Source organism: Pinus tabuliformis, chromosome 9, assembly GCF_031772625.1.
Source record: "Pinus tabuliformis cultivar Carrire ecotype Pingquan chromosome 9, CPIR1, whole genome shotgun sequence".
Taxonomy (NCBI): domain Eukaryota; kingdom Viridiplantae; phylum Streptophyta; class Pinopsida; order Pinales; family Pinaceae; genus Pinus; species Pinus tabuliformis.
Window position 1 is genome coordinate 873,642,376 of NC_142307.1, and position 15,611 is coordinate 873,657,986.

The window sequence follows — 15,611 nt, forward strand, 5'->3', positions numbered from 1 at the left end:
TCTATTACAACGTTGAACTCTCACAAATGTTCAAATATATAATACAATTTTGGAATGGAAACGTCACCAACTATCAACACCATGGACAGGGTGCAGCAAAAAACTCCAACGCTGAAGAAAAAAGGAGAATCGAGGAAGGCCAAAAAATTAGTGGCTTAGCTCTATCAAGAAATAGATAAACTTTTTTTCTCATACCACTATAAGACAACACAATTGGAAACCAAATTCAAATGTATATTAAATATTGATCTCAAAGAATGATGTACACAATGTACATATAAATACATAAAGAAACTGTCAATTCAATTTTCAGGTCTTCTTGGACTCTAATAATCAATCACCATAACACAAACCTAATCCCAAATATGAGTTATCTAACAATAGAATGACACAATTGAAAAAAACCTTCTTGACAAGGCATCATCCAAAATAAGTGCGAAATGTTTCCATAAATTTGTTATACATATTGGACATAAGCTCCATTTCCCAGTGGCATTCTCATTTCACCATGTAGCCTACAATCCCCAATATGTTTATAATGCAACATACAAAAGATAAAATTCTCATAAATTTTTAAATTAAGTTATTGTTACTTCATCAAAAATGCTTTACCCCTTGCAGTGAGATCCCCCTTGGGTGAGGTGTGATGGAATATCATGTGCCAAAAACAACGTTAAGTGCCAAAGTTGAAGCAAGAGACATGGAGTAAATGATCTCTTTATTGACTTATGGATATCCATTGAATCACTAACAATATGAACTCATATGCCTTCGTGTGATTAACATTTTCTCCATGATGCCCAATGCTTTGCTAGTGGTTAGCACCTTCCAATTACATAAATGTGAGGACATAAACCTATAATGTAGAGGAAATCATAACTTCGAAGCATGTTTCCACAGATCTCGTTGATGCAGTTGTTGAGGTATCACCCTTCTACTAAAGAAACAATTTGAATTCAGTTGAGGAACTAAACTAGGAATGAGCTAGGAACAATGCAAGTATGTTGCATAGATTTCTGTTGGAAACGTAGAGGATGAAAGACACAAAATTTCTCTCACACACAATATCATGAGCTGCAGATCTTCTATCCATCACACAAACTTGATTCTAACATACAACTAGCCATAGATCTGAGGCTGTTAGCTTTCACATATACTTGGTTGGACTTGACTCAATTACAATGAACCAAACATGGGGTATTTATGTTTTTCAGCTAGCGATTCACTCAAAATAGCTTCAATATGCAAAATCAGACTATATTTGACTTTTCCCAAAATAAGATTGAACTGTAACTACCTCATACTTCACTCGGTTAACTCACACTCTAAATCTGGACTGCACTTAACTCAGCTCATCTCTTCGCACATCACTCTAGTTCGATCTTGCTAGATCTTCATGTAGGAGTAATTACTATTTCGAAGGTTGTGGCATGTATGGTATGTTGGTGCTAAAAGTCATGGGAAACTTTGTTGGTGATATGGGAAAGATGGTACCAAGTGTGAAATAAGAGATTCAAATTTTTGTTTAATTAAATGTTAAAAAAAAATATTATTTTTTCAATTATAATAAATATACTTTATTTACCTAAAAAAAATATTATAATTTGCATTGGTCAATGCTAAAATAATAATATAGTGGTCAAGAGGGAAATTGATTGCTAAAGTCCTCCTTAGATAAGGACTAATTACTATAAATCAAAATAATAACTATAAATCAAAGTATCTCTAAATTATATTGCTAAATTTATGAGAAAATGTCATTTTCCTTGTTAATTAAACTGTGACAATAATTTATGTCTAAATACAATAAACCAAAAATCAAACTAAAACAACTAGAAGTGAACAAATTAATGAATATAAATATCTCTCAAAAAACTATCAGGTACAACTTCTTTGTTTAATAAGAATGAATCATTCCTTTATCACTTAGAAATAATTTTCTTCCAATTATGTGCTTCATTACCCTAACCCCATTCAACATTCACATGGTAAAATTTCCACCCTGCAGAAAATAAAACGCAATATTCTATAGCTACCCAAATCCTTACTCTATCTGTACAGTTCAATTAGCTTTCCATATATCATGACAATGCACTTTTTCAATCTTTTCTTCCCATTCTCACAATGTCACTTGGCTCATATTGTTCTTTGAAGTCTTGCTTAAATGGTAATAATATAATATAATATAAAAAATAATCTTATAATATCTTAAAATTATATTAAATTAAAAAAAAATGGTGTAAGTTGAATGAAACTGAGAGGTTATGCAATATCAAGTATAACTGTATCCTCTCCCAGCGTGAGCTGAAAATAAGTATTCAGATACTTTGTAACCTCCCTGAGCTGCTAGGATGTCTGTCTATAATACAGACTGCTGAGCTTAGAAGTGAAGTATGGTAGAAGCTGCCGTGTGCTTTTCTTTGAGGGTTAAGGTAAAAACTAAAATTGTCAGTCCAATTATTTATTTTTTAGACTGCTCTATGCCGATAGATTTTAATTAATATATAGGATTGGGAATGTATTGGCGTGGCACGAGTTGAAGGCTGCCACATGCAACTGTATTATATATAGGATTGGTAATGCCAATATGTTTCTTGTATTGGCGTTGCATGGGTTGAAGGCTGCCGCATGCAACTGTATTATCTTAAACGAAAAGTACGGGTAAGATGAGATGGCCCCGATGGAGGTACGGGACCCCTTGGAAGCGATTCTAGCAACAGATTGTTCATGTCAATATTGTTATTATTTTCCATTTGATCTCCCTGGGGCCTGAACTATGAATTTGAATTTCACCAATATCAATAACAGAAGAATATTAACAATAATATGCGTGTATCCTAATCTTTACATGCAAATATATAGTTTATATAGGAAATACTCACGCGGAGCATGGGGGAGCTGAAAATAGAAGACACGTGGGAGACTTTATACGTTTGGCTCTGATCGGAGAACACCCTCAACGACTCACAGGCTGAATCTTTCTTGTTCAATATTTTTGGATCGACACCAAGAATAGAGAAATTCAAAAAGCAATCTCTTTTTACTTAGAACTAGTATAAGCCCCGAATCTGGTCATACATGATGGGCGTACTTCCCATTAATCGATAAATTTAGAAATTACGAAGTCTACTATTTTAAAAACTGGAACTTTCATTTTTAGTGTACAATTTTTTTAATACGGAGGGGCTAAAATGTTCGATGTAAACTTCTTCATCTCACAAAAATTGCGATAAATGGTTTATCCATCACATGTTTGAGCAATCAAATATTTTGTAAGTTTCAAATTAAAGATAGAATGTATGTGTTATTGGAAGGTTTTTGTGTGGGTTTTTTACTGTACATTTTTTGTAGTCAACTTTTGTAATTGATAATGAGACGTATTATTAACATAATCTTTATTAAAAAAAATATTAATTAAATATAATTAAATACAAATTAAGGAAAAGAAGAGAAATAATATAAATAGACTAAAAAGATTTATTTAAAATATCAAAACCTTAAAAAACTTTAAAATCAAAATTAATAATGTAAAAATATTATAAATATTCATTAACTAGATTTTTTTTTTATATAATTATACTATTTATTTATAATTACAGCATATATTATCATATAATATATAAATATTATAAAATATTACACAATATATGTAAATATATATGATTATTATAATTTACAATAGAATCATAATATATAATAATAATAATTAAAATCATTATAATACAAATAAGGTTATTACTAATATTATCGTAATACATAGAGAAATAATAATGCCATAAAATATTATAAGTAATGATAAAGTATACTATAGTATAGTAATATATATTAATACAAAATATATGCTATATAGTATATTATAATAGAATAATATTAATATATTATTATTAATATTTCAATATGGATAATATAGTTATTGATAATAAAGTTAATATGATAAAATGTTAACAAAATTAATAAGTTATTATGTTATTAATATAAAGATAAGAATAGAAATATACAAAAGACTAAAAATAAGAGAAGAAAACATGGGAGGGATAGAAAAAAAAAAGAGAAAAGGGAACACAAGAAGAGATAAAGAGAAAAGAATAGAAATGAGGAGCAGATAAAGGAAGTGGAAAAGGTTAGGGAACAAGATAAGTGAATTAGACTAGGAAAATAATAATGAAGAATCTAGAAAGTAGAGAAAAAGAAGGAAACTAGCACCAATGGATATCAAGGACAAAAGTGAGTGTGCGTGGGGAGTAAGAAATTGTTAGGCCCATATAATATTAGTGATTCTCCCATTACTATTGTCATTGTATCCCTTATTGTTATTGTTGTTCCCCTATTGTCCCCATATTGTTTTTATTGTGCCCCATAGAATCCCACTATTGTTATTTTTGTGTCTTTATATTATTATTGTTAGGTCGGCTTGGTTATATTGTGTCCTCTTAGACTCCTAAATATAGAAAGGAGGTTTTGTCATTTGAATCACCCAAGAATTGCTCATTTGTGTAATGTAAAGGTGGTTGCTCCCTCGAAGAGGCTGAATTCTAAGGCGTTGATCTATCTTTTTATCTTTTTGTGAATTGGTTTCCTAACATATGGTATCAGAGCTTTGGATTCTAGGGTTTCACTACTCCAAATAGGCCATTGTGGCATTTTCGCTATAACTTTTTTTCTGCGACGTTTCAGAAGCGAAAAAAAACCCATTTGAGACGACATCGCGCTGAACCTCGGGTCCAAATTTCAGAGCTTGTCTCGCTATATTTTCGGAAATATAATATGAGGAAATTAGGGTTTTTGTAAGCTCGAGAATTTAAGCTAAAACAGGTCATCGTGGGATTTTCACTATAATTCTTTCACTACGAAGTTTCAAAAGCTAAAAAAGAAACCAATTTGAGAAGAAATTTGTCTGAACCTCAACTCTGAATTTCAGATCGTGTAGACCCTCGAATTACATTCCAAACAGGTCACCGTGGGAAAATCGTCATAACTGTCTCTCTGAGAATTAGATTGAAATTTCATAAGAAGTTGCAGAAAGAGGACAGACTATAGTTTCTTGTATATATTTTTCAAATCCAAAGGTCAAAACAATGACACGTGGAACTTCATACAAGTTCGCTCTTCTTAAAAGGTATATAATCAGGTCATCTTGGGAGATTGTGCATAAATATTTCTTAGAGAATCCAATTTCGATTAGACTGGTGGCATTGGAAAGAGGACATAGAGGGCTACAATAGGTCATGATTTCAGAACTGGAAAAGCTAAAATTACAAAAATACATCAGATTCAATATCATGCTCCTACAAAGTGAAGAAAAAGGTGTGTAGTCTTTTTTTTTCAATTTTTGCATAAGCTTGGTTTGAAAAAATAGTTTGAGGGAATTCAAAGGGCATAGTGAAGCAACGAAGGCCTTTGAACATCATAAAGAGGCAATGTGCCAAGCACCAGTCTTAGCTACACCAGACTTCACAAAAACCTTTATTGTGGAATGTGATGCCTCAGGAAATGGAATTAGTGTTGTTTTAATGCAAGAACAAAGACCCATTACTTTCGAAAGTCATCCAATCAAAGGAAAGCAATTACACAAAGCTATTTATGAGAAGGAAATGCTTTCAAGACTACACGCACTTAAGAAATGGAGACCCTGCCTAATGGGAAGACACTCCAAGGTAAAAACAAATCATGATAGTCTTAAATACTTTTTGGAACAAATATTATCTTCAGAAGAGTAGCAGAAATGGGTCACAAAGTTGTTGGGCTATGACTTTGAAATAATCTACAAAAAAGGGAAGAAAAATGTTGTGGCAGATGCACTCTCAAGAAAGGATGAGGATGTGGAAGCATTTCTTTGCGCCATTTCTATTATCCAAACAGATTGGATAAACGAAGCAAGGGATGAAGGGAAGAATGACGAGGAAGTGTTGGCACTCATTCAAAATATACAACAAGATCCCAGTACATCTGATACATTTATTTGGAAAAATGATTCGTTATGGTACAAGGAACAATTATGCCTATGTAAGAATTCCCAACTCAAACAAAAGATTCTTAGGGAGTTGCACACCTCTCCCTTAGGAGGGCACTCAAGATTTCTAAGAACATACCACAGGGTTTAGAAGGATTTTTTTTGGGATGGCGTTAAATCAAATATTCAAAAGTTTGTGGTTGAATGTTTGGTTTGCCAACAAAATAAATTTGAAACAATTAAGACCCCAGGACTATTACAACCCTTATCCATTCCAAGCCAACGTTGGGAGGAGGTTTCAATGGATTTTATCATAGGTTTACCCAAGTCCGAAGGAAAGAGTGTTATTATGGTGGTAGTTGATAGACTTACCAAGTATGCACACTTTTGTGCATTATCTCATCCATTTAAAGCGAGTATAGTTTCTACTACATTTATTGAAACAATTCAAAAGCGACATGGAAACCCAAAGATTATTGTAAGTGACAGAGATCCCATTTTCACTAGAAATTTTTGGACATAATTATTTTCTTTCCTTGAGACTAAGTTAGCTCATAGCTCATCTCATCATCCTCAATCTGATGGGCAAACTGAGATACTAAACAAATGTTTGGAAGGATATCTTTGTTGTTTTGTATCTGATAAATGGACACAATGGGTTAAATGGTTGCCTCTAGCTAAATGGTGGTATAATACTTCCTTCTATACTGCAACAAAAATGACCCCATTTATTGAACTTTATGGATATCATCCACCATCTATCACATAATATTTAAGAGAAAATTCTAAGGTTCAAGCAGTGGAAGATCACATCGAGCGTCAGCAACAAGTTCTCCAACTCTTAAAGGATAACCTTACCTTGGCACATAATAGAATGAAACAGCAGGCAGATCAACAATGCAACGAAAGAAGTTTTGGTGTAGGTGATTGGGTATTCCTACGGGTACAACCATATAAACAAATGTGCCTCAAGCAAGCTAAGAAGGATAATAAATTATTGCCAAAGTATTATGGTCAGTATAAGGTGTTGCAAAAGATAGGTACTATGGCATACATATTGGAACTTCCTGCAGCTTCCCGAGTACACCCAGTTTCCCATGTTTCATGCTTAAAGAAAGTTATAGGTGAAAAGATTCCAGTTCAAACAATATTGCTAGAACTTGATGAAGAAGGAAAAATCATATTGGAACCTGAAGCAGTCAAAGAAACAAGAACTCGACAGCTATGAAATTGATCAATTTCAGAGTATATCATCAAGTGGAAGAACTTACCCATTGAAGATTCCACATGGGAGGATGATAATTTTATACAAAAGCACCCAGAATTACTCAAGCGTTGAGGACAACACTTTTTTGAAGGAGAGGGGCATGTTAGGTCCCTATAATACCAGTGATTCCCCATTACTATTGTCATTGTATCCCTTATTTTTATTGTTGTGCCCCTATTGTCCCCATATTGTTATTATTATGCCCCATAGAATCCCACTATTGTTATTTTTGTGCCTTTATATTATTATTGTTAGGTTGGCTTGGTTATATTGTGTCCCCTTAGACTCCTATATATAGAAAGGAGGTTTTGTCATTTGAATCATCCAAGAATTGTTCATTCGTGTAATGTAAAGGAGGTTTCCCCCTCGAAGAGGCTGAATTCTAAGGCGTTGATCTATCTTTTTATCTTTTTGTGAGCTGGTTTCCTAACAGAAATCAAGGAAAAGGGAAGTGAAAGGAAAGAAAAAGACAAAAGCCTAGATTTGATTATCAAGAGTATACTGTTTTATGAGTAAAGGAAGGTAGTTCTCAGTAACTTTTATTGCTCCATCCTTATTGAGATTATTGGGATGCTTTACAATTTCCAAGGCTTTTCAAAGCCTTCATTTATAGTATTGGACTTCTTTAGTGATGATATTTGCATCCTCTAGGCGTAAGTGATAATTACAATTGGAAGAATGCTTTGCAAGAGATGAGGAGTGTATTCTTCCATTCTTTATGTCATCTCCATGTTCCTTAATCCTTACTTCTAAGAAGTGTCTTGTTGCTCCAATGCAACACTTCTGACATGAGAAAGAAACCTTGCAAAATGCTTCAAGTTGGAGGTGATTGATATCATCCTCGACATTTCTCATCTTATATTCAATGGTTTTCATAGCTTCGAAAGAGGATGCAATGCATTTATTTGTTAAGAACTTAGCAATCTTATTGGTGACACTATGGACGTTAGGGAGGAACACTTTCCCATTAGAAGCTTGGGAGTTGTTTTAGCGGGGTGTGTTTTCAACAGTTTTGATGGCTCTAGTAATGTACCTTCTTTTGTATCCAATACTTCAGAAGACCCTAGTTTGGTGGTCTATTTATTGGTTAAAATGTTCCTTGTTATATATTCTTAAGGATCATATGATCAGTGTATCTGAAACTCCAATATTATAGACTAGATGGTGGTGTGAATAAGCATGGAATCTAACTCTCTATGTGTGTTTTCTTTATGAATACTTGATTCTCTAAAGTCCCATCATCATTTTTTGTGAACGAAACATTTAGGAAAGGAATGATTTTATCACTTCAAGTTCCATGTTGAACTTTATTTCTTCTGATGCCATTCATGTGGTGTAGGATCGTACGTATTTCATTTCATCCATGTGGTCTAGGAACCTACGTAGTTCATTTCATCCATGTGGTCATTTGATGTTCTTATCAACAACGTACCTCTTCCATATTTTTTGTTTAAAGGAGTAAGTGTTGAAGGTTTTCTTCTCAAACATTTCAATGAAAACGTTGGTAACAATGGGTTATAGAAGAGACCCCATTTCCATCATAATAGTTTTCTCAAAGTGTTTACCTTGGAAGTTGGGGAATGCATATTGAATGAAAACCTCAACAAATCTTGTAGTCTCTAGGTCTATTACTCTTTTAACAATATGTGTTCCTTTGTTCAAAGGAATTTTGTTCAATAAAGAAACCACGCTAACACACCTCATCATGTCATCTAGATCAAGCTTTTATTCTTTAATGAGATTGACAAAATTGTTTTAATCATCGATGTAGGAACATGAGTTACCAACCAAAGGGATTAGGATGATAGCTACATAATTTTCTATTTAATATATAGGGGATCCTATGGTGTTTATGATTAGTCTCAAAGGAGCTCCTTCCTTATTTATCTTGGGAAGTCTGTAAATCCTAGAGGCAATCTCATAACAAGAAGTTAGTCACTTTTTTAATCTCTCTTCAAGCTTGGATTCCTGTGATGACGTTCTTTACTTCTTTAGTAACTTTAGAAATAAGTTTCTTTTTCAATTTTTAATAGGTGCCACTATTATAGAGGTGGTATCTCATTTTTATATGGTAATCATTCTTGTTCATTACTATAGTGGCTATACCTATATCTAATTTTAACATCCCAGTGCTTTTAAGATTGTAATTTTCAGTATTATTAATATATAGACAGCTTTTTTATTCATTTACATGTTAATTGGGTTTATTTTCGGTGATTGGTAAGGATGATTGTTATCCTTCCTAATCAATGTGAATAATATCATGTAATAAATATTTGTGAGGTGTGTGTGTGTGTGAGATCATTCTCTATGTTTCCTTTATAATATATATTTTATAAATCCCAAGGCTAGGTTAATAGATCTTGTATGGTATAGGATTTAAAATAACTAAGTGAAAGTATCCTATTCTCATATGTGAATGAATCACAAGGTGGAAAAGAGTGACAACCTCTTTACACATATGAACAAGTTTCACAGTGGTGCCCATACTAAATTGTTATAATGTGAAATACTTCCTTGAAGATAATAAGGTACCTCATAGAGAAGAAGCTAAACCTTAAGAAGTATAACATCAAAGGAATGTGATGAATATATTTTGTGAATACAAAACATAGAGAGAAGGATTTTCTCGTAGAAAGGAGAAAGAGGATGTATTTTTTAGAAGTTAGGCATATGTGTCAATATTCAAACAGTATGGGAAATACCAAAGCATAAGTGCAATTCATACTGTGACCTTATATGAAATTCATACTCATTTTAAATGATGTGCTTTCTATTAATATGTATGTATGACTAGTGGTAGTTGTGGGATATTGTTCTTGATCATGGAGGAAAAGAAACATATTTGAATGGGTTATGTGTAGAGAATCATACAAATAAGAAGATGTATGGTCTATATTACTTGGGATAAGGCTCGTTGACGAAATTTATACCAAAATAATTATTAGTATTTGGGGATTTAATATTAACTATCAAATTGATTCTTAGAGCATACTCATCGAGTGAGGGAAAGATGGTTAGAATGGTAACGAGAATAAGAATGGAATTTACTATGTTTGAAAGTATTATGAATGTTAACATGATAAGGTAGATCAAAGAAAATGTAGCCAATAGGGTTATTGAACTAGAATGCAACATTTTAAGAACAAAAGGAAAGGTTTCATTCTACCCCATGCTTTAAGTTTCGACCCAAAGTCATGAATCGGACCTGCATGAGAGGAAAATGGCATATTATATTTGGTTAACCATGTAACATGATGACCAAAAGAACGTTATACTTGAGGTACCCTCACACACTCAATTTTTAATGTGGGAGGAAGCTCATTAATTATTTCTATAGTTGAAATTAATTATCGGGAGAACACTATATTTGGTTACAAGTTTGAAATCTAAGGATTTTCTATGGTTTCTATTCTTATGGTTCCTTTCTATATTTTATTTTGGTTCAAATTGGGACTCTATATTGGATTTTTTTTCTCTTTAGTTTGATTTTAGATTTCCTTCCTAGGACCTTTGCTCTAGTTCATGCATATCTCCTCGGTGGTTTCACGGGTCTAGTTTGTTGAATGTCAGTTGGTTCTTTGGTTTGGTGAGGGTAATTTTAGTTTTTGGTATATTTCATCTTGATCCTTCCCTCTATACATTGAAGAAAAAGATATTAGTAGTTCATTCACACTCCTTTTACATATTTTGAAAATTTCCAAAGGGAATGTTGGATAGACGATAAAGTTCTAGTTATGTTAGAACTTTAGAAAATGGAAGTGAGTGGTAATGGGTTTTATGTAGTATCATTAGTGTGGACCATGCACATCCTTTGAAGTTACCATTGTATGATAATATCAACATTTAGAGAGATCTAGAATGGAAAGAATATTATACTACTGATAATAGGAACTGAATTTTTTTTATTAGTAGGATGCCTTCCTAAAAAGAAGACAAAATATCTTAATATTTGTTCATCCCAAAAACCCTACATAGTCAAAAGACACAAATTGAACATATTGAAGTTAAATGAATGGTTGTTCAACAACCGGTTGTATGTTTGGTTAGAAACACTACTACAATTAACGCAAATTCTAGGTTATCAATTGGATCTACAAGGGTAGAGATAAAATGAGATGAGATTATGTAGAAACAATAGGAGGATGTGGATCATGCTTTTCAATTGAGCATAGACAACTAGAAGGAATCTTATATTTATCAAACCTTTATGTAGTAATAGCGCTCAATGATTTCCAAATTTTGCTTCATATTAGGAGCTTTTTACATAATTTATAGTATTAGTAGCTATCTAAAATACTATGCAAATAATTGTTTTTTTTTCTATTGTTAGTAAATTGTTTTAGCAAACTTCTAGAAATATTTTTTGGACATTTATCATATAGTTGTATTATCACATTGATAAATGTGGATGCAAAACTTTTTAATACAAAAAAAACCCACTCATATTAAAATGAAAACATGTATAAATTAATCTTATATATATATATATATATATATATATATATATATATAGTGAGAGAAAGAGAGAGAGAGAGAGAGAGAGATTCACTACCTCATTATTTCTCATTTTATTATTATTTCATAAATAAAATTTGAGAGAAAAGTACACATGCTTTTTACGAAGAAAATGAATTAAACTATCTTTTATGGCCAAGCTCAATGTATATGTTGTGTTATCTTCCAACAACTTTTAACTATTTATTTTTTTCTATATGGTTCATCGATTCCAGAGTTTGTGACTACTACATCCACATAATATTTGTACCAGGTAGACCCACTCGAAGAGATCACTTTGATTGGTTCAACCACAAATCCTAACCTTGAGAGGGTCAAGAGAATTGAACCCATCACCCCTCAATAACAAAGGTTCTTTAATGACGATTATTTGACCAATTGAGCTAAGACTTAGGGCATTATCTCTTCCAACATGTGCAAGTTATTAGTTAATTTTCATTATTGTTAAATTGATACATAATTTTCAATAGTCTATTAGTCGAAATTTTGTGAATATTAGTTTTTTAGGAATTTTTTTGGAGATAAAATGGGCAAATGGTTTCTTTTTCCAGAAAGAGATTCATTTGTTGTTAAAAAAATTCCCCTATGAATATGTGGATTCCTTGATATATATTCTCAAGAACTATGATGGAAAAAGGATAGGCCATTCATAGATTATAATCAATTAATATCTTTTGAAAAAAGGAAGAAGCGTGAGAAGATAATAGGCATTCTTGTTGGCCCAAAGGTCACACTAGGAGGGTGGGGGTGAATCAATGTAAGAAAATTTTTATCATTCCATAACTTTTCATAATCAATCAACCATTTAGCATTGAATGATAACCATAAACATCAATTCATCATAAAGTTACCATCACATTAATAACACATCATCACATCGCAAGAGACACAAGGCTTTTACATGGAAACCCATACAGGTGAAAACCACAAAACACTAGAGAAATTTTGAGGTAAAAAATGGACCTCAAAGCAAAAATGTACAACAATTTTTTTTTATAAGAACCAATAGGATTCAAGATGATGATGTTAACCATGGGGGATGATTCACCATTTTTGGAGTAAAAAAGTAAAAAGATTAAAAAAAACTTTTTTGACTTGTGTTTTCGACTTATCTACATATGATTTTACTCAAAGTTGGAGCAGGAGAACTCGTTGGATGCATAATTTGATTCCTCGTCCAATGAGTAACCATGTTGAATGTTTTCAATGGACCCTGCTACATGAAAAATGAGAAATACATGAAAAACATGATTACAATCACATTTTCCATGTATTTCTCATTTTTCCTGTAGTGAGGTCCATCGAAAGTATGCAACATGGATACTCCTTGGTTGAGGAATTGAATTTTTCATTTGAGGAGTGCTTCTGCTCAAAAATTTAGTAAAACTGTAGGGAGGTAACTTATACTACCATTGTGATAACCTATCACCTCTGTATGATGAACTTGTTAATCTTATTCCATGATACGTCAAACGAAAATATGTATTGTTCGAAGTGAACCTTGGTGTACACACAACGCTTGCATGCTAACTAGTGTCACCTTCTCTAGTCGATTGTTTTTGGGTTAACCCTTGTTAGCTTAGTCAAGTAGAGTAAGGTGAGGGGGAGAACCTTAACAGGCACGTCAGAGATATAATAAACTACTTCTCTACTAGAAAAACCTCGTTTACTCTCAATAAGTAGGGATCCCTCTTCCACCTCTGAATTGAATATGTACTATGTGCAGTTAAATGAAAAAAACAAAAATAAAAATGAAAGGTAAAAAAAATAAAATGAAAAATGAATAATGCGAAAGAACAAAAAGGCTTCCTATGTAGGGAGGTGATGCAAGTAACTCTGCCAGGGTACTGACCAGGCTCGCTGGTAGCAGAGTCGTGCTTGTGTTTCTACATGACTAATACATTAACGATTATACTGCTTGTGCACCTATATACCCCTCAGCCCCAATCGAAACAACTGTGTCGCTTTAGCTTTGAATGTGTGTCAATCAACCAAGAGTCTGGTAGATTCTACATCTTAAATCTAGTTATTGTGAAACCAATATGAGCTAACAACTGAAAAATACTTCTAGAGGTGTTAGGCTTGCTTTTCAAAAACAAGGTCTATGCAGAGAGCTGGAGTTCTACCAGTGTGTCACCAAGTGTTGTAGCGGTTACAACCACCCTCCAAAATTTTTCCTTAGCCTGTTTTGGAGCCGCCCTACCAACTTTACACAGAAATTTGTCTTACTTAGGGAAGTACTCAAGCTTTAGTGTTTTCCTCGCATAAAGGCAGCCTGTCGAACATAGTCGATCCATTCCCCTCACGGGCTACTTACCTAAACTTGGTCTAGCTGTAGGCTGAGCAACTTCCCCCTGAAAATTACGCATTCCTAGAGGTAAACCAGCAGTTCCCTCCAAGAATTTTGTAATCCTCTCTGTCAACCTGTTGGTCTCCAGGATTGTGAAATCTTTTCAGCCAACCCTCCCAGTATGGATTGCACAATTTTTCCAACCAACAGGTAGTTCAGCCCAAGATTTGCGCAAATCTGGGAAGCAGTCAGCTGATTGGCCCAGAAATTACGCAATCCCCTTGGGAAATTAGCCCATCATACAGTCAGGAATGCACATTTTTCCCAAGTAGTTTAGCACTGACATGCGTGGACAATCCTGTTGACTAGTTCCACTAAGGACCGAGGAAACTTGACTTGCATGCATGCATGACTTGATCTTCCTTAAATAGCAAGAGGAAACATGCAAAAGGTATCCCATGATTCAGGGAACTATTTTTAGCAATCAGGTGTTACATGAAAAGTTGTTTTAGAAGTTTCCCTCCAATTGTCGCTTAGTCCTAGATTTGTGGCATGCACGACTTGAGACCAAAATTATTTATTCGACGCATCAGAGCTCATTATTTCAGATCGATCTTGGAGCTTTGACATCCCACAACACAGCCAGGACTCTTCGACACAATCGGCTCAACTATTCATAGGCAAGTGGCCTCAACTTGTCTTTTTCAACATTTCTGTCGCTTTTTGTGTATTCGCTTGTGTGAGTATTGTTTGCTTGATTTCTTTGAACACCTGCTATCATTTACACATATTCTAGCTTCTCTTACCTCTGGTTTGATTTTCGTTGCTATCTCATTGCCTTCGCATGCGTGAAACTGTTTTGCACGGACGTTCACCCAACCGACGAACGACCTCACCCACATGCATGTTTATCTATTTGCTCAATCTTCCATTCATGTTTTGCATGCACTGATTACCACTTCTACTATCACTTAGTGTCATCATGCATTTCAGCAACTTGCTTTCAGTTTCCCATCGGCAAGTCGGGCCAACATTGACCTGGTTTATACCTTCACCAAGGCTGCATTGAGTAACATAGAGAAGGAAGGCTCACCTTCCTCTCTAGATTTGCGTATTCTAGCCCAACACTGACCTCCTAGACTGAATCATGCATTTCTGGAGGTCAGTGGTTTCTTGGCCCAAAAAATTGTGCAAAATTGTCCCTGGGCTAGCAGTCTGTCCCAGCTAGAATCGTGCGTTGCACAATCCCAGCAGCCAACTACCCAACTGAATTGCGCATTTTTTATATCCGATAGCTAGTTCATCAACCTAGTCAGTCCAAACTGCCTTTTGTGCAATTCTGGTAGCCAGTCACTCAGCCTCCTAGTGAAATTTGTGCAATCTTGCTCATGAGTTCCCCGGGTATGTGTTGTGACCTTCCCCAGATTTGGCTTGTTTTCACTGACATATTTCTTGCCATGCATGCTTCTTGTTTCCAGATCTTTTAGGTGTTCATCTATCTCAATGGATTCCAAGAGAAAAGGATCCAAAGACACTAATGGCATTGTAGTTGGAACAACAATTGAACAGGTGTCCTCTAGGATGCT